The 21950-nt window shown below is 37.9% G+C and overlaps 1 long non-coding RNA gene and 1 pseudogene across 1 annotated transcript; both read left to right on the plus strand.

Moving 5' to 3' along the window:
• Positions 1331–6130, plus strand: LOC109835025 (annotated as a pseudogene).
• LOC109832533 lies at positions 8434–9071 on the plus strand. Its single transcript, XR_002244787.1, has 4 exons — positions 8434–8506; positions 8615–8700; positions 8801–8907; positions 9004–9071. It is a non-coding gene; the product is annotated as an uncharacterized LOC109832533 (long non-coding RNA).

Genomic DNA, 21950 nt, shown 5'->3' on the forward strand with positions numbered 1-21950 from the left:
ATGGTTGTAACTCTTTGTTCCATCCAATCCTCCAACTTTGGCACTAACTTGCTTGATAAATTTTAATCTACACAATATAACACAACAAACAATTAGCACTAATAATGGTGTTTATAAACCATCATCAAAACAAGAGAACTAAGAGCATCTCCAACAACTTCTCCAAAATTTTCTTCAAAATGGGGAAGCAAAAGTCATATCTCCAACTACTTTTTACACCAACTCCAACAGCTTCCCCATTTTGAAGAATCCATTTTTTCCTCCAAAAATTTGGAGAATGCTGCAGATTTGGGGAAGCTTCCCCATTTTTTCTCCTCAATCCCTATTTTGGGGAATGAAATGGGGAATCTGTTGGGCCAAAAACCTAACTAAATTCTCCAAAAGTGAGAAATGGGGAAGCTGTTGGAGATGCTCTAACAAGTTGTCTATCCAAATGCAATTATTTACATCACACTTCATTTTTCCTTTTCCTTTCCTCGGGTAAAATTCAATTATCCTCCTTCCCTACCATCTACTCTATCCAACCCGACAGAGTGTCTAAAGGGCTAAATTTTATTAGGATATAAAGATTAAGGTGTTCAGTCGGAGAGAGTGAGAGGATATACAAAATAAACATTATTAGATATTACATTAGCAACTAGCAAGTGAATTGATGCTATTCGGTAAAAAAAACTCTATTATGAGTGTCTGGTAATATGCACATGTATTCAGATTTCAGATTTCAGATTACATATCAAATTGATTCAAAGATAAGGCGCTACAGTTTTATCTCCCTTTATAGTAACGGATAGGACATCACTTGTAATCAACAAAATCCTTTAAAAAAATTAACTTTACATATTTAATTCTGAAAATAGCAGTTTTATCTCCCTTTATGGTAGAGGATAGGCCGTCATTTGTAATCAACAAAATGCTTTTAAAAAAAATTAAAATTACAGACTTAATTCTGAAAATGGGATGATATTGGATTTCTGTCACGTTAGCATATCTTTATTAGCTCTTCTGTGTTGTTTGTAGACTGAACGTTAGTGGATCCCTAATGCATTGGACAAATATTATTTGGATTCTTAATGATTGTAAGGCATTCGTGGGGTCTCTAACGGTATCTCTATCATTAGCCAGGGTATTTTTACAGAATCCCGTTAAATTTTGCAGTTACGTCAACAACATGACATGACAGACTCGTAATTTTTTATTAACTTTTTACTGATGTGGCAATAATGTGACAAGTTAAACTTGAATTTTCACTGGCTTCTCGCTAACGTGACAGTGACATGACAAAGCTACACCAATAATATTTAACAAAAATTTGTAAAATAGATATACGCTGATGACGGATGTAAATTTAGGAAACCCACTGATGACTTCCAAAAATTAAAAATCCAGGATGATATTAATATTTGGCAAATAAATTCGGGCACCCCATTAAACTTCTTCCTTGTATATAATATCAATTTGAGTTTATAAGTTACAACACGACGAAAACAGTCCTATTTATAATAAATAAATTCTGAAGTGTGTTATATCTGTAATTCGATATATAAATTATTTATTATATAAAGTCTGTTTAAATAGGAAAGTTTTCTTACTAATTTATAAGTTTTGTTGCAAAATATTCTTATATGTATTTAAACAATTAGTTCACAGTAGCTCGGTGTTGTTACTTTCGTGTTCAAATGACAAAACAAGGAATTTGCCTTAAAAAAGAAGGAAAAAGATTCTAGATCGATGCAACATGCAGGGTACTAAACATGGGATTCGGATCATCTCCACTACAAAAAAAATAGTGGAGGGACCACTACATAATCACAGCCATTGATTATCTAGTTGATGGTTATGATTTTTTCTTTTAGTGCAAATTAGGAATGAGTGCAATACACGGGGGTATGGTAAGTGTTAGATTTAGATTGTATCATAACCGCCTACTAAATAATCAACGCTTGAGATTAAAAGTAGTGGTCTCTCCACTACTTTTTTGTAGTGGAGAGGATCCAAATCCCTAAACATGTATATTGGCAACATAAGAATTTGTTTCTGTCTTAAATGTTATCTATATTTTGTGTATTTCATTCCATGATCTAACTTGACTTACAACTTAAGTTGATTGAATTAAGCTTACACCCGATACAATATATTTGGACCACATTAATTGTGGCGCTCGGAGAAGTTTTTGGAGAATCAGATTAAGTAAATAAACAACTATGGACCATTGAAAATTCGAAAGGACAAATGTCCTTCGATGCATTGCATGTCGAGGAGAGAATGTTCTGTTAAAAATTGCAGAATAACCTCAAGTGGAAATTGCCTTAAACTCGGTCTCCGGTACAAACCGACTCTATATATGTACTATTTTGGATATAGAATTTTTTAAAAACTTTCATTCAGAAATTATTTTCGTACGTGAAAGGGCATGTAATGTGAAAAGTATCGGTCTTCCTTTTTTAAGTCATTTTCTATATTACATCTATAATAATATTTTGGAAATTATGCTTCCAGCCCCCAAAACCAATGAAAACGTGCTTCCCGCCCTCAAGATTTTTTCAACGCTCTTAAAACCCCTAAATTTGTAAGAACTATGCACTGAGCCCCCCAAAACACAAATCCCAAGAATTTTACACAGGTAAAGACTATAATACTCATTCTTTCTCTCTAGACCCCCTCTCTCCTCCCTAGATCACAATTCACCGCCGCCCTCGCCGCCGCTAAGGACAGGCTCGTCGTCGTCGAGTTCGCCACCACCGTGAAGATGGTGGCCAAGCTGGATGAGCCTGAAGAGCAAAACTACGTGCGAAAGCACGCCCACCAACCAGCTGAAGAACTCGGTGTGTCGATGCGTGAAGCGGCCATCCGTATCTTCTCCAACGCCTTCGGATCCTACTCCTCCAACGTCAACCTTGTCGTCGAAAATTCCTCCTGGAATGACGAGAAATAGCTCCAAGACATGTACCTTAGCCGCAAATCCTTTGCCTTTGACAGTGACGCTCCAAGCATCGGCATGACTGAGAAGCGTAAGGTCTTCGAAATGGCCCTTAGCACCGCAGACGCCACGTTCCAAAACCTAGACTCATTAGCGATATCGCTGACCGACGTAAGCCACTACTTCGACTCTGACCCGACCAATTTGGTGGAGAACCTCTGGAAGGACGGGAAGAAGCCGAGCTCCTACATTACAGATACGACGACTGCGAACGCACAGGTGAGGACGCTGTCAGAGACTGTGAGATTGGATACGAGGACTAACGTCAAATACAGGTCGGCTACACTTCATTTTCATTTTGTCTAAAAGAAAAAGAAATATAGAATAGGAATTATGGTTGAGAGTGATCAGCGAATTTCTTGGTTGTATAAGTTTTTGATTACTCATAGGTTACTCTACAATTATGCTATAAATTTTCACCTAATTTGATTTATTTTTATTTTATTCTGTTGAAGGGTGCTTCTTATCAACTTCCATTGTATAAGTTTTACCCGTAACCTTAACTAGCTACACATAAATCGTTTGGCAATGCGTAACCTTAACAAGTAACCCGTAAGCTTAACAATCAATGCGTATAACCTTAACAAGCAACCCATAACCTTAACAACCAACGTGTATAACCTTAACAATCAACGTGTAACCTTAACAACCAACGCATAACCTTAACAACTAACATGTAACCTTAACAACCAATGCGTAACCTTAATAACTAACCCGTAACATTAACAACCAACGCGTAACCTTAACAAGCTACACGTAAATCGCTTGGCAACGTGTAACCTTAACAAGCAACCCATAAGCTTAACAATCAACGCGTATAACCTTAACAAACAACGCGTAACCTTAACAACCAACGCGTAACCTTAACAACCAACACGTAACATTAACAACTAACCCGTAACCTTAACAACCAACGCATAACCTTAATAACTAACCTATAATCTTAACAACCAATGCGTAACCTTAACAAGCAACCCGTAAGCTTAACAAGCTACACATAAATCGCTTCTCGCTTGGCAACGCGTAACCTCTTGTCCAACCTCCCAAATTTTACCACTAGGTCAAGTGGCCTAAAGTATTTATATCACTCAAAATATATATACATATATATCCCAACCTGTAACCTTAACAACCAACCCCTAAGCTTAACAATCGACCCGTAATATTAACAACCAACGCGTAACCTTAACAACCAACGCGTAACCTTAACAACCAACTCGTAACCTTAACAACTAACACGTAACCTTAACAACCAACACGTAACATTCACAACCCATAACCTTAACAACCGATCCTAACCTTAACAACTCATTTTTGTATACTTTTCAATTAATACTTTAGGGGAATTTCCCATTGAACTGTCTATTATCTTGTTTTTCACTAAACAACAAATTTCATGGAAATGCACAGGAGTGAGGACTTAATTTCATGGAAATTTTTGTAAACCGTGCGATGAGTTGCATCAAATTAACTAGTATGGACCCCGTGCAAAGCACGGCCGTTTATTTTTTTATCATTGTATTTTAAATTTGCGTCTCTCTAAGTTTTAATACATTTGATTTGATTATTATACTCTTAAATTTTAAAATTTATGTTACCAAAATTTTTGTGATCTGACGCTTATACATTCGTCTACATTGATGATTATTCAGATTAATTTGAGGCTTGCGTTGAGGAATAATTCAAAGCAATATATGATGGTTAGGGGTGGAAACAAACCAAATATTTAATAAACAATTCGCTTAATCTCCGTCCAGATATTCGGTCATATTCGATCCGACTGTTCATTTAATACTAAATGATTATTTTCAGTATTCAACTTACAAACAAATAGAATTTAACTAAAGTTATATTCGATCAGGGTGATTATTAACCATTCGATAACCTTTTTATGTTAATCCTATAAATTAAACTTGTTGCAAATATTACCCATTAAAATTATTTTTACAACCTCTTCCCCATATATAAATAGTCTTATGACGGTTATTATTCGTCTAGATATTCGATCAAGTTCGGTTCGGTAGTTCATTTAGTACTAAACAAATAATTTTTAGTATTCCGCTTATAAATGAATAGAATTTAACAAAATGTATGTTTGTTTCGGAAGTCCATTAACTATTCGATTAGTTTTTGCATTTTAGTCCTATTAATTTAATTTATTGCAAATATTACTTATCTAAAATTTTATTTACAAAGGCTATCCATATAAATAGCTAAGAGAGAGGATTCTAGAGCTAGGGTTTCACTTTTCTTCTTCGTTCTATCAGCCTTCTCCAGCCAGATCTGATCGCCTGTTCTCTCCTCTCTTTCTCTCTCTCCCCTCACCTCGTCCTCCAGATCTGATCGGTTCGTCTCTCCTCTCCCTCTCCCCCCTATTTTCAGATCTAACTCCAAGTAGATGAGCTCCTCTCTCTTCTTTCTCTCTCCTTCAGATCCGTGACTCCAAGTGGATTCTAGAGCTCGGATATTCATTGTTCTCCCTTGAAGCTGGTTGCTCACTCCTCCCTCAAAGCTCATCCTTCGAATCTTGTTGTGTCGTAGCTCGTCGTCCCTCGAATTTCGTCGTCGACTTCTCCCTTGAATTTCATCGTCGACTTCTCTCGAATCTCGTCATCTACTCCTCCCTGGAATTTCGTCGACTCCTCCCTCGAATTTCGTTTTATTTTTTGTCGGCTTTGCGAAAATCCCTGCCTTTCTTAGGGGAAATCGACGGGTTTTTGCTTGATTTGTTAGATTTCGGAAATTACCGGTATAATTTCTGCATGATGTTCCCTTTCGTTGATTAGTTGATGAATAATTACAGGTATAATTATAGGTTTTTTGCTTTATTGATTCTTGTTGCTAATTATAGGTATAATTACAGGTATAATTACAGGTTTTTGCTTTATTGATGAATAATTACAGGTATAATTTCTGCATGATGTTCCCTTTCGGTAGATTTCGGGTTTTTGCTTTATTGATTCTTGTTGCTAATTTTTATTGTTGGCTTTTTGTGCTTACATTGAGGTATTGGTTGTTGGCTTATTGTGGTATATAATGGTCAGTTTGAAGTTAATGACAATTGACAGATGGCTTTCTTTGGTACTCAATTCTGGTATGTGTTCTTTTGATATATGTTTTTTTAGATGGGCAGTGATGATGATAACAAACTGAGAATGCATCCTATTTTAATTAATTATGTAATGTTTAGGCGAGGCAATTCTGTGTGGATTGCAACCTACATTGATATTACAATGTTTGGGTGATGTAATCCCTCATAATAGCAGCCTACATTGCATCATAGTTTTATAGGAGAGGCAATCTTTTATGACCAATCTATTTTTATCCTGAGCCCTAGTAAGTCCTCATAGATTTTGGTGATGAATTCGAGCTTGTTTAGTTCTAATTTTAGTAGGAATTGGTGCTATTTTGTAGCTTATGAGTTTAATCATACATAGTTAAAAGAATTGGTTTTATCATGTAGCTTTTATAATTGACAGAACTTGTTTTATCATGTAGTCAGCAACAATAACTTTATAATTTTCATAAATTGATAGATTTGTATTACCTGTGAAGTTCGTAGAGCTTCGAAATATACAACATCATAAATTGTTTCTTCCGAAGCCTTCATAAGTTGTTCTCACTGTGAGTATTCCTACATGTATGATGAAAAATTTATTATCAGTAGTATAGATGGTTCATAATTTATTAATTCAAATGTTATGTTTCACAAAAATTATGTTTTAAGCACTCTATTTTCTCATGAAGTTTATGAGTTTAATGTTATAACTTGTTGTTTTTCCTCGCTTAGAATCCTATTGAGTGTGTGCACTAAGTTGGTGAAATCTGTAAATTAAATTGGGCATATATATTAATAGCCTATAAGTTGCTCAATGAAATCATACCTGCTTAAGATGAGCATTGTTAGTTCAAATTTGAAGTCTTAACTCTCTTTTGTGTGTTTTTTTCATACTAAAGGCAGGGAACTGCTTGAGTAAATACATCTGGATAAATACATCTCACTATACACAATATTGTAAAAATATATATGGATAAGTAATAAAACCTCTCAGGCCACTTTGAATAAGCAGGACCAAGACAAATCTATGCATTAGATGCCACCCTAAGTGATGAGACCCTTGTGGTTTTTTTTAACACGAAATTTGTATGTGTTTCTTTCATAAGACTTTCCTTTATTATAGTTTTCCTTGCTTATTAGAGTTTTCATTTTGTATGACCTTTTATATATCCCAATATACTTTTATATCTAAAGGGTATTACTTCTTCAATGATTAATGAAGGGCAAGAGATTTCTTTTTGTAGTGCTGTAAATATTAGCCAAAACCGCAGTTTGATTTTCAAATATAACATCTGATTCAAATTTGAAATTATGACTGAAACCATATCCTGGTCGGATTTAGATTTAGATTATTAAATTAAAATTGAATTTGGGTCGAATGAACATTTAGATCCGAGTACTCGCTTAAATTTAATAAAGAATAGATGAACACTTAGATGGAAATGGTCTGATCAGGAACCAGAATCAGAATTTGACCTGATTTCTTTTTGAGGTTAGGATTAGATTAGGCTAAGATATTCGTTTTACATGGATTCATATTCAAGTCTTGCATAGATCTGAACTGAATCTGATCCCTTTACAGCCCCATCTGCCATTGAATTAATTCCTTTTGTATCAACAATGCTGGTACAGCATCATGATCACAATTTTGGATTGTGGATAAGAACATTCAATATTTACTTTGCTTGCTATCATAATTAGTAATACTTTCTTCTATTAGACTAATTAAATCATACCAGAATCGCTTGGCGTTTTGTTACTTATCCATATACATTGTGTGTGACCTGTTATATATTTTTTGTGCATCTTTATCTTCCAAAAAATTTAAACATGTGTCTAGGAGCTTATATGCTTTTATTACAGTGATATTCTGGTGGATTTATTTCATTAAAATGTGATTACATCTATATCTGAATGATTGGAGATGTAAATATGATAAATTAAATTGGGCTTGCTATACACTTTCCAAAATGATTAATAAAATTGGTTCATGATCAGGTACCTGACTTGCCTTTTTTTTAGTTGAAGAATTTATTTCATAAACCAAAAAGTGAAGATATATACGTGCCTTTGCTCACAATCATAGTGTGTGTCTGCTTCATTGTTTTACTTCAGACATTGTAATTGATATTAACTACTTTTTTCTCATATTATAAAAATTATTACTTACAAATGGTGTAAGCTTTACCTCTGGTACTTAAAAGTAAATTTAAGCATGTAACCAAGAGGAAAGTACACTTTGTTTGAGAAGCTAATTAAATCATACCTACTATACACTTTCCAAAATGATTATTCTTTTGAAGATCCTCCATCAATGAATCTAGTTTGATCTTGAACACTCTTGCGACGATATCTGGTCTTTCATCAGGTCTCTGTCCGCCATTATTTCTGCCAGGAACTGGTCTCAAAGAACCAATTCTGTGATGGTTTTGTCCATTTAGACGGAAACAATAAGGCCCACCTCCATTATTGTATGTATTGTCAATTGTCCCGCCTGAGGAAGTAAATGCAAAGATTGAGTTATAACTTCTGATATTTTCTTTAAATTTATTGCTTCTGCTATCCTGACCGGTTAACAGATTCCAGAGAAAGGTGGGAGGATGCGTGAGGAGAGGAAATTTGACAGAGCCTTTTCGACAGCATAATGAGAAAGCTGGATTTTCAGGTCTCTTTGATTTCTCAGCTCTTTCTTCATACCAAAGCATCGCATCACAATGTTCGCAAATAAAAGTTGGTGATCCCACATTGTGTATATCATTGTACAGACCTAGAAGTACACAACAAATAGCAATGTTATACAACAAATGACAATATCAATGTCAACAGCATATGAGGCAAGGAAACAGGTACAATTATTTGACATGAAAATAATGTAAGGAAGTTATACCTTTCTCATTTATTTGTTTGCCTTTTCTCCTTCCTTTGTTGCTAAGAATAACCGAATTAGATTGGTTATTGTTTGTAACAGGTTGTACATTATCTTCCATTTGCACGTGAGAATCGTCGAATGATGAATCATATGATATTTGTTCCATCCTTATACGCTTGATAATAACCGGGGATGTATCCTCAAAGGAAGTAGTGCTACAGGTGCCATTATCTCTATAAATAACTTTCCTCTTAACTCGTCTCTCTTTGTTATTATAGGATCGAAGAGCTGAAAACAGATGATGGGTAGTTAGTGTTAAGGAATACAAGTTTGTCAAAGTCGTAGTGCGTCAACAAAGAGGGAGTACTTTCTCACTTTGATTGGTGAAGTCAATGATCTGTGATTCCAACGAATTCAACTCTGTAGGTAATAATTTCAATAATTTAAGGTTATTGCAGTAGATTTCTATTAACTATTAAATTGGGCATATGTTTATATAAAGACTGTTACCTGCTATTCTGTCAATGAGCTTCGGAGATGAAGGTGATGTGAAAGAACTAACATCCATTGAGCTGCTACTTATATTCTCCATATATGCTCTGAAAGAGATTTCTCCGAAAGTACGAATTGAAATATTCTCCGAAAGAGATTTTCTGGTAAATGGTAGCATACATTCCATATATGCTCAGAAAGATGTGTGGTAAGTTACCTTGTTCACTTGCATATATATACTTATATTCTCCATTTATGCTCCAAAAGATGTGCAGTATACATTCCACATATGCTCAAAAAGTTGTGTTAAATTGGTGGATAGATACCACAAATAGAAATAATAAGATATAGAAAACTGAAAATATTTTCAGTTTATAACTAACTTACTTTGAATCATGATACTCTATAAATTGTGTACATGTTATATCAGAGTCAAATTAATATTCAATAAGTTAATATGCTAGAAATATATATACATGAATTAAGGAACAAAGATCTCCAATAATGTAAAGACAAATATACTGAAAGGAGCATAGTATACTTACAGTATGACTTCAGAGTTGATTCCAGAAGCGTTTTCCACTTCTATAATTGAAACAAAAAAAAACATAATTTAGGTCCTGTACTTGAAATAAAATTTAAGCATGCAACTAAGAGGAAAATATACATTGCTTGAGAAGCTAGTTAAACTAATGTATGATCTTTATTTGGGTAAATGGTAAGAAATATGAAATAAATATGATGAATTAATGTTGTGATGAAGTGGGTCATCATAAATGCTTTAAAAAGTGAGTTTGATATGAAAAATGTGATGTATATGGGCAGAAATGAGTCATAAATCATAAATATGGGAAATACTGACTTAATCAAAAAATAATCAAATAATAGTGACCTAAGATCACATAAAACTTGCTATTTGAAGAACATGTTGAAGAAAATTGAGAAAGGGCACCCAAGCAAGAGGTTATTTTGAGATTGTTGGAATAAGAAAAGATTTTAGAGTGTATATATATATATTTCCTTGTTTCTCTTTTATGGCATGACAACTTATTATAAATTATAATTTCAGTTTTGGCTTTTTTTTCAGATTGCCGCTTTTTTCACAGCTTGTTTGAAGAGAGTGAATATGTGGGACCCACACATTTCCTTGTTTTCTTGCTATTCAAAATTTTGGTGGTTTTTTCAAAATTTTTGTAAGCTGGACCCACACAAGCTTTTTTCACAGCTTGTTTCAGATTGCCGCTCAAGTTTGATGCACACACAAAGGAATATGTGGGACCCTCAAAAACCTGTAGCAACTCCAGGTTTTGAAGAGGTATTTAACAACTTTGATTAACTTTTTTTCACATATTGCCGCTCCCTCCTCTTTTTTTTTTTTTTGGTTTATCCATGTTAATGTATATGAGGTGTGAGCAGGGTAATTTTGTAAGCAGAACATGTGGGGCCCACAAAATGATGTGGCAACTCAAGTTTGATTGAATATGTAGGGCCCACAAAAAATATATGGGTGAACATGAGCTTGGTTTGATTAATTTTGTAAGCTGGAGAATATTGAGAGATTGCTGCCAAGTTTGATTGATTTTACAAGTTGTAAAATTTGGATGATGTTGCGTGAACATGAGCTTGGTGTCATTAATTCATGGGCTTGCTTTCATTAATTTTGTAAGTTGGAGAATTTTGTCAACTGGGGAATTTTGAAAAAAATATATGGGTGAACATGAGCTTGGTTTGATTAATTTTGTAAGCTGGAGAATATTGAGAGATTGCTGCTCAAGTTTGATTAATTTTGCAAGTTGTAAAATTTGGGTGATGTTGCGTGAACATGAGCTTGGTGTCATTAATTCATGGGCTTGCTTTCATTAATTTTGTAAGTTGGAGAATTTTGTCAACTGGGGATAGGCTGTTAGCTACAGTGCAATAGCTGGGGATAGGTAGTTAGCCACAGTTTTATCACTACAGTAAATTCACTGTATTATTTACTGTAGCAAGAATAGTGATTCTTTTATTCTCCCTTTTGTACAAAGGAATAGATTACATCAACCTCCAGCCCACAAATTAACGTCACATATAATTTTACAAAAACACATTTACCACCGATCAATCCCCTCAATCTTGTCCTCAACATCCGAATACAGCTGCCTCAACTTCTCCAAGTTCTCCTCCGATATCTCCCAATATCCTCTACCGCTCGCCTCTAAGAACGTCTGCATCATTTTCCTGAAGGAGTTCAGGTTCGTCTCCATTAACCTCTTCAGCATCTCCTCATCCTTTACGAACGTCGTGTTCGCCTCCTCGTACACCCAATTGTCGACTTGCCCTGACGCTGTGGCTCGGCTCGTCTGGTCGTGGAGAACTCGACGACGACGACCCTGTCCTTGCGGTAGGTGAGGGCGGCGATGAATTCTTTGGCGGTGTTGATCTTTTTCACGGGGGTCGACGGCGTACGAGGGGCCTGCGGGGGGTTTCTGGGTGGGCTGTGTCCACGGCGGAGGAAGGGAGAGACGGGCGGAGGGAGCGGAGGCGGCGGGCCGGGTGAGGGAGGGGAGGGGAGGAGGCGAGGGAGGGGTGGGGGGCTTGTGATCTAGGGAGAGAGGGGGTCTAGAGAGAGAATGGGTATTATAGTCTTTATCTATATAAAATTCTTGGGCTTTGTGTTTTGAGGGCTCAGTGCATAGTTCTTACGAATTTGGGGATTTTAAGAGCGTTCAAAAAATCTTGGGGGCGGGAAGCACGTTTTCATTGGTTTTGGGGGCTGGAAGCATTTTCCCTAATATTTTTCATGAGATATGGTGTTGCAATGCAAATAGTGAAATATAAATTACAATTCTTTTATGAAAGTTGAATATATATCGAACTGAAATCAAGAGCAATTACATCATCATGAATGTCATGAGAAATAACATCGCTGGACAAATATCTAAGGCATGGACGAGATTCAATAATAAAGCATAAAACCTAGCAAGAAATGATCTGTTCTATTGCGTTCTCTACCAGTTAAAGCAAATTTGCATTGGGAAAAAGCTGAAACCTCCAAATGAGCAGCTTCACAAATGTGCCCAAATGCAACTAAGCTAACTCTATATCCAGCAAGCTTATTCAACACTATATATATATTAGGGCTGAGCACGGTTCGTTCTAAACCGAAAAAACTGACCGAACCGACCCAAAAAAATCGGTTTTAAGAGTAGGACAGTTCGGGTCGGGTTGAAAGCTTTTTAACCCGAACCGACCCGAACCGACCGAATACCCCATGGTCTAAATACTCATTCTGCTTAAATCCGACCCGTCCCCAAAGACAAAGTCTCAGACTCTCAAACCCTAAACACCTAAACTTCCCTTCCCCCTTTCCCAGCCGCCTCCTCAGTTCCTCTCTCTCACTCCTCAGTCCTTAGTTCCACGGTCCACCTCTCTCACTTCCTCTTCCTCTTTCTCACTTCCTCAGTCTTCATGGCTGAGGCCGAAACATCTCCTCAGGCTCAGGATCTGTCTCCGGCTTTGGGGGGACACCCGCACCTGTCGCCGTCGCCGAGGTATAAACTTTATCTTTTTCTCTTCTTCAAGCTTCTAACTGCGATTATTCTTTAATTTTGATTTATTTCCTTGGATACAGCAGCTAGTAAGTTGAGATATCGGCCTATCAGTTTCCTGTTCATTTATGCACTCCTATTCTCTTGTGATTTCTGAGTTTGTGCTTTGATAACGATCCTTAACTTGTTTTCTGGTATATATGTTTTCATGCATGATGATTTTGTTTCTTTTTTCCCCTCTTGTTTTTCCAAATTAAGTCGGCAACCCCTGAAATACTACTATTTAATATTCATGGACCTGGTTCCAAGTAGGAGAGGGCCGAGAGGCTTGATGGGAAGGACAAACTTTGCAGATAGGACCCTGCGAATATTACATTTTTCCAATACATATCCACTAAAACTTCTATATTTCTCAATTAGTCCCTTTAATTATATGCAGATGAGGCCCTGAGATAATTAGCTCGAGTGAATAGTTTCAGAATAGCTTTAAGAATTGAGGGACTTAAATGCAATATTCCAATGTTGAGGCGCTAATTTTAAAAACGAGTTAAGAATTGGGGGATCTAATGGCAGTTCCAACGATTTGAGGGACTAATTGAAAAATGTGAAAGATTTAAGGGATTAGTATCGATGTGCTTATTGGTATCAAATAAAGACGCGCAACCATAATTAGAATATGGTTATGAACATATATGTTGGTAAGTTGGATTACGTAAACTTTACTTGCTTTAATGACTAGTTGGACATGGAAACTCTTATAATTACTAAATATGTATCTTACTCGTGTATGAATATTTTTTATATTTTATATTTTTATTTTTTTTTAAAACTTTATATAAATATAAAAATATATTACACGTGTAATGATGACAAGCGGGCAACAAGTTGCGCCGCTAATCATTTCTGTATTGCAAAACCCAGCCTACGAAACACATACTCAGCTGATCCCGCCGTCGCCACATTCTTGTTCATAAATTTTTGTACCCTCCTGAGGAATTCCACCGCATCAGCTGCAAGGAAACCAAACGTATCGAACGCGAACGGGATGAAACTGTGTTGGTTGTCCTTGCAAGCTTGATCATGTTTGCCCACCTTCGCCTCTGCCGCCTTATCCGCTGCATGCCCAACAGTGAACACTCCATTACCAAATCCCACCAATGGAGACACCCCCGTGAGATCAACACAAGCGTGCTTCCCCCCGCTCCAACTGTAGACAATGACGTCTGCCGGCCTTAACGTAGATCTAGCCTCTCCAGGAGGGGTGAGGAAGTTGACCGTCGCTTCCTTCTTTGATGGGATCCCTGCTCTTCGGAGGATATCATACAAGACATCTCTGACTAAGTCGTGCATGTACTTGAACCCTGGCTGCTTCTGACAGTGGATGACATGCTCTCCAAAAGCATCCATCTGCGCCCTACGACAAACTGGGCACATAGTCCCCTCCACGAACAACGGAACCAACAACCTGTACCTGAGAATGGCCTGGTACTCCCCTCCCTCAATAGGCATGGCCAATAAGAAATCCTGGGCATGCTTTGCCCGCAGGCACCCAACAATAGCCACCTGCCTCTCTGATAGATCAAACTCCGTCGCTAGATCTCTACAAATACCACCAAAAAAGGTGTCTGCCAAGTAATGCATTGGTTTTGGGGGGACAGACCCTTTAGTGGTGATTTGAAGAAGGTCAACCTCCGGTAGCTTAGCCTGAAGAAAGGCCCGGGCGGAAATAAAGTGCTCGCCTAAAGAGACCTCGCCACAACCTCTCAAAATGTGGTCTTGGAGCTCGATGGAGTGAATCCGTGAGGCCACAAAAGCAAACTGTATGGCATCGGCCGCTGCGTATACCCCCAGCCCGCCAGCCTTGATAGGTAAAGTGGCTAGCCTCCATTGGAGATCCCCGAAGCCTGGGCCTTCGGATGTGACTATGCTCTCGACAGACCTCCGAAGCGCCATATCAAACTGAGTCGCCGCCTTAGCAAACAGCTATGGCGGACAAGTCCTCAAGGCAAAATACAGCTTGGACAAGCCCGCACAAGCCCTCAAAAGGACGAACTCGCACTGAGGATCCCTAAGTTGGTCCAATGTTTCCATTAACTGAGTCGCCTTAGCCACCCTTTTGGCTGCTAACCCACCAACAAACTCATCCTCCATGCTGACATTTCCCTAAATCAGTAATATTTACTAGATTATCCCCAAAATATTGATATTTAATAAAATGACCCTAAAATCTTGATTTTTATTAACATGACCCCAAATTAATGTACAACACTGAATTAGAGTTAACCGAAAATAGGGAATATTTTCAGAAATTCCTCTTTTTGGGGTTATTTTTGTTTTTTATTTTGTTTCTCCCATCTAGATGTATTAAATATAAATATAAAAATATATTACACGTGTGATGATGACAAGCGGGCAACAAGCTGCGCCGCTAATCCCTGGGAGGGCCAGAATAATTCAGTTTTGGTGACATTGAGGTCCAACCCGAGCCTTGGGCCTTCAGTCTCAATCACCTTATATGCCTTAGCAATCTCCAAAGTATCCCCGATCAATGACCCATCATCCAAGTACCAAGCTTGAAGAGCCAGCTTGCACTCTTCCTGCACTCGTAGAATCAACGGGTGAAGCGTGTAAATATAAAAATATATTACACGTGTGATGATGACAAGCGGGCAACAAGCTGCGCCGCTAATCCTTTCTGAATTGTAAAACCCAGCCTACGAAACACATACTCAGCTGATCCCGCAGTCGCCACATTCTTATTCATAAATTTTTGTACCCTCCTGAGGAATTCCACCGCATCAGCTGCAAGGAAACCAAACGTATCGAACGTCCACCAAATTAAATGCATTGCGGAAGTCGACCAAAAGCATGGAGAGCGAGTCATCCGCATGATGGACACCAACGTACCTATTAACCGCATGCAAAACTGCTTCCGCCCCTCCTAAGACTCCTACCCCAAACTGAAAGTCGCCCAAATAACTCGCCATGTCCTTCCCCACCTTCTTCATGGCCACTTTAGAGACGAGGCGCCTCCAAATGGCACCTACCGCAATCGGCCTTATGCCCCCATCACCCTTCAACAACGGAGTGAGAGGAGCACTAGCAATAAACTCCGCCAATGATGCCGGACAACGCCCTTGCAACCACAAATTAACCACTGGAGTGAGAGACGCGAGAAGGTCTTTAGCAATAGTGGACTCCGGACCACATAGAGCATCTAACAAATGTTGGGCTCGAAGGCCATCACGGCCACAAGAGGTCCCCTTAGGGAAGGATCGCAAGCAATGGAGAACCTCCTTGCAGTCCACAGAGAGCGGCTCTTGGTCATACCCCAAAGAAGGCAACACCGGTGGAGGCGCCGAAGGGTGCTTGTCCTCAAGGGACTGACGTGTCTGCGGAGTGTCAGGTGCAACTCCCGAGGACGTGAGGACCTTCACGGCCGTTGTATAGTGCCCGTCCGATATCTTCCTCAAACACTGTTTGACATTGATAGCCATTGGGCAAGCACCGGGGTCGTCTTTCCGGACAGAAGGGGGAGAAGGGAGCTCTCTAAACATGGTGTCAAGGAGTTTATGGGGGCCTCCAACCTCACCCCAGATGGACAATGCATCCAAGATATGCCGTTGCTGAAGAGCCTTTCTGTTTCCTGACCTCGAACTCTTGCGATCATGGGTTTTAATAACCCTTAAAGTACAACATGGCAAGATCAAAAGCCGTACCCAAGCGTATTCGGGGATAATTTGAATAAGGGAAAAATGCTTCCAGCCCCCAAAAACTAAGGAAACATGCTTCCCACCCCCAAGACTTTGTCAATGGGTGTTTTACCCCTAAAAATAAAGATTCTGATCTCTGAGCCCCTAAAACACAAAACCCAAGACATTAAAATATGTAAAGACCATAATACCCTTCTTTCTCTCTTTCTTTTTTTATTAAAATATGATGAGGATTATTTTATTATTTTCGTTTTCTCTCTCTCTTTATCATGAAGTATTGAGATGATAGTTGAAATGATTGATGAGTATTATTTTATTATTTTTGTTTTTTATTATTTTGGTTGTTTGTATTGGGATGTTGTTAAAGTTATGGGTTACTTGTTAAGGTTACGAATTAATTATTAATGTTACGGGTCAATTGTTAAGGTTATGAATCCTCTCTCTCTCTCTCTCTCCTTCTTTTTTTTATTAAAATATGATAATGATTATTTTATTATTTTCGTTTCCTCTCTCTCTTTATCATGAAGTATTGAGATGATAGTTGAAATGATTGATAAGGATTATTTTATTATTTTTGTTTTTTATTATTTTGGTTATTTGTATTGGGAGATTGTTAAAGTTACGAGTTAATTGTTAAGGTTACGAATTAATTGTTAATGTTACGGGTCAATTGTTAAGGTTATGAATCCTCTCTCTCTCTCTTTTTATCATGATGTTACTATGATGATATTGAAATGATTGAAGATGATTATTATTTTATTATTTTTAATTTTTTTTTTTTTTTTGTATTTTTAGAATATTCGTTGTTAAGGATAATGGTTGGTTGTAAAGGTTATGCATTAATTGTTAAGGTTATGGGTTGGTTGTTAAGGTTACGGGTTTATTGTTAAGGTTATGGGTTTGTTGTGTAGGTTACAGATTTGTTGTTAAGGTTACGGGCTTAATTGTTAAGGTTACGGGTTTAATTGTTAAGGTTACGTGTTTAATTGTTAAGGTTACGGTTTATTAATTGTTAATGTTATGGTTTAATTGTTAAAGTTACGGGTTTAATTAAGGTTATGAGTTTAATTGTTACGGTTACGGGTTTAATTATTAATGTTACGGGTTTAATTGTTAAGGTTACGGGTCAATTGTTAAAGTTATGGATCCCTTCTCTCTCTCCCTCGTAACCTTAACAATTAAACCCATAACCTTAACAATTAAACCGTAACATTAACAATTAAACCGGTAACCTTAACAATTAAACCCATAACCTTACAATTAAAACCGTAACCGTAATAATTAAACCCGTAACCTTAACAATTAAACCCGTAACCTTAACAATTAAACTCGTAACCTTAACAATTAAACCGTAACCTTAACAATTAATAAACCGTAACCTTAACAATTAAACCCGTAACCTTAACAATTAAACACGTAACATTAACAATTAAACACGTAACCTTAACAATTAAGCCCGTAACCTTAACAACAAATTCGTAACCTACACAACAAACCCATAACCTTAACAACAAACCCTTAACCTTAACAACCAACCCGTAATCTTAACAATCAATGCATAACCTTTACAACCAACCATTATCTTTAACAACGAATATTCTGAAAATACAAAAAGAATAAATAATAAAAATAATAAAATAATAATCCTCTTTAATCATTTCAATATCATCAAAGAAACATCATGATATAGAGAGAGAGAAAGAGAGAGAGAGAGAGAGAGAGAGAGAGAGAGAGAGAGAGAGAGAGGATTCATAACCTTAATAATTGACCCGTAACATTAACAATTAATTCGTAACCTTAACAATTAACCCGTAACTTTAACAATCTCCCAATACAAACAACCAAAATAATAAAAAATGAAAATAATAAAATAATAATCATATAAAATAATCATCATCAATCATTTCAACTATCATCTCAATACTTCATGATAAAGAGAGAGAGAAAACAAAAATAATAAAATAATCCCCATCATATTTTAATAAAAAAAGAAAGAGAGAGAGAGAGGATTCATAACCTTAATAATTGACCCGTAACATTAACAATTAATTTGTAACCTTAACAATTAACCCGTAACTTTAACAATCTCCCAATACAAACAACCAAAATAATAAAAAATGAAAATAATAAAATAATAATCATCAATCATTTCAACTATCATCTCAATACTTCATGATAAAGAGAGAGAGAAAACGAAAATAATAAAATAATTATCATCATATTTTAATAAAAAAAGAAAGAGAGAGAGAAGGGTATTATGGTCTTTACATATTTTAATATCTTGGGTTTTGTGTTTTGGGGGCTCAGAGAACAGAATCTTTATTTTTAGGGGTAAAACACCCGTTGACAAAGTCTTGGGGGGTGGGAAGCATGTTTCCTTAGCTTTTGGGGGCTGGAAGCACTTTTCCCTTTGAATAAATATCAAGATTTGAAGGTACCTTAATAAATACGGATGATCTGGGGACATGGAGCCAAACACAATCTAAAAATACATGCATGTCACATCCCTAACGCGCTGAGGGGAAAAAAAGGAAGGAGGGGAAATTTTCAAAATGTAAAAGTTTTTTTTTTTGGACAATTAGTTGTAATTGAATAAGCTGGCTCCGATTCCTCTACAACCCAGATTATAAAGAAATCCTACAATCACGCCCCACTAGCTAACTAAGCCTAATTAAATCATATCATATCATATCATATCATATCATATATATATATATATATATATAGGCTAAATACCCATATTGGTATTTTAATTCAACCCCATTTGCCAAAGTTGATCTTTTTATAAGATCTCCTTACACAATGAAAATAAAAAAAAAGTTTACAACTTTATCAAACAAACGCAGAGATCGTTCATCGGTCTTCTGCTTGCGTGGGATCTTTGCCTGTGCCGGGGTTTATCCGTGGACCACCGTTGATCAGATCTGATTGCTGAAAAATTGGGCAAAGCTTCGTCGATCCGCGAGGAGATCTAGAAACTTGAAGCGCCTATCTCGGATAAAGCGAGATATTTGCTCTTCTTAGTATTAACACAACGTGATAATACTAAGGATCGGGTACGGGTGATGTAGATCTGACGAAGAACTCTCTCTTGCGTTGAAGAACTGGATCCGATCTCTCCTCCTCCTCTCTGAAATCTGTGTACTTTTAAGTCTTCAATCCGGCAGGGCTTCGCCGAGGCACACGAATTCCAGATCCGAAAAAATGAGGCCTAAGGCTTGTATTTATAGTCATGAGGGATAACGGAGTGGTTAAAATGGACTACAGGGCCCAAATCCGCGTTGGGACACCCCTGGGGTGTCTCGAAAAATCTGAGACACCCTTAGGGTGTCTTGGAAATTCCGAGACACCCCTGGGGTGTCTCGAAAATTCTGAGACACCCTTGGGGTGTCTCGGAAAATCTGAGACACCCTTGGGGTGTCTCAGAAAATCCAAGACACCCCGGGGGTGTCTCGCATTGACCGAGACGCTCTGTTGAGGTGTATTCGTCCGCTTCCGCTGTAAATTCTTCGTCCGAACTCGGATTTTAGTGATTCGAAGTGCGTTGGAAGTCTGACGAAGAGTTCTATCAGCTCCGATGGTTGGATTATCTATAGGATGAACGAGACACGAAGGGCGTTGTTCCTTTTGTAAACATCGCGGGGCTCTCGATTAGCCCGTGCCTTCGTAGTTCGTCGATTCACTTCAATCGTTCATCGACATCAATCGAACTCCTGTGGATCGGATAGTGACGTTCATCATCGTTCTTTAACACTGAGCTGTTCGTGGAGACCTATGGGCAATTTTCAATGCCTACAGATACCCCCTCCAAAGCATTCCAGACTCGTTTCTTTTATAGAAGAGGCTGGAATACTTTGGATGTGATTGGTCTAGCCTTCAGTCGGCGTAAAGGACCTGTAGTTAGCTTCAACTCTTGACTCCTTTGATTTTCGGTCTATCTAATGCTTTGACGAATAGCCGAAGTTCTTCAGGCGCTGCGTTTATCGCTTGGCCGTCGTCGGAGTTTCGAGTCTACAGCTGATGAATTGAGTTTGGCTCGTGTCATTGAGTTGACTTTGAACTACCTCCGTCACATTGTGTTGACTTAGGGTTTCAGATCACCGTATGTTGATTTTTTGTCACAACGCGTTGACTTGGCGTTGACCTAGGGTTACGCGTTGACCGGCGTTGACCCTAGGGTTTCGAGCGTCGAACTTTGACTTTTTGGTCGCAACGCGTTGACTGGCATTGACCTAGGGTTACGCGTTGACCGGCGTTGACCCTAGAGTTTCGAGCGTTGAACTTTGACTTTTTGGTCGCAACGCGTTGACTGGCGTTGACCTATGGTTACGCGTTGACCGGCGTTGACCCTAGGGTTTTGCATTTCGAACGTTGACACAGTTTATACTCGTACGTTTGCTGGAGTATACACAGTTTAAGCTCTTAAGGTATTGGAGCATAGCGGTTTCAAGTGTCGGGGCTGCAGGACCAACTGTTAAAGCTGATTCATCTGCATGTGTGGATTTTATCCTGAATTTGTTGGATGCTCAAGTCACGAGACCAACTAGTGGAGTTGATGCATCAATGACTCGCAGTTATAGAATTTTTGGCAAATCCTCAGCCATCAACTTTTTTTAAGTCCGCTCCTATGTGACGTTTAAGCTAAAAGAGTTAACCCTTTTAGTGCTACGACATTGAATAAGTAGACTTCGTCTTTCTCACGGGAATAGACTACCCGGCAACGCGTGTTAGGCGCTGACTTATCCTTACTTAGGATTTAGGATAAAAATCCCCAGACTCGGATTCTGGTGTCTTCTTCAATCGATTCCCCGTGCGTGTGAGGCACGGATTATGGTGTTATTAATAACAACCTGCCACAATGTTGAATATGTGGGCTTTTGTCCTTTTTACGGTCAAAGACTAACCGGCAATGCGTGTTAGACATAGACTTTGGGATTTTTGGCAAACCCCCAGCCATCAACGGGTTTGACGTGCCTTTACCGATTACCGTTTGAATCGGGCTAGCATGTGAATTATTAAAACCCGTTTCACATGTAACGTTGTGCTAAGAGAGTGAATTCTCTAAGACTTTGTGCTATGATTTCGAATACATAGGCTTCGCCCTTGTTACGGGAACAGGCTACCCAGCAACACGTGTTAGGTGTTGACTCGTCCCTACTTAGGCTTCGGGATAAAATTCCCCGCGCGTGTGAGGCACGGATTATGGTGTTATTAATAACAACCTGCCACAATGTTGAATATGTGGTCTTTTGTCCTTTTTTTACGGTCAAAGACTAACCGGCAACGCGTGTTAGACGTAGGCTTTGGGATTTTT

The sequence above is a fragment of the Asparagus officinalis genome, chromosome 3 (assembly GCF_001876935.1).
Source record: "Asparagus officinalis chromosome 3, Aspof.V1, whole genome shotgun sequence".
NCBI lineage: Eukaryota > Viridiplantae > Streptophyta > Magnoliopsida > Asparagales > Asparagaceae > Asparagus > Asparagus officinalis.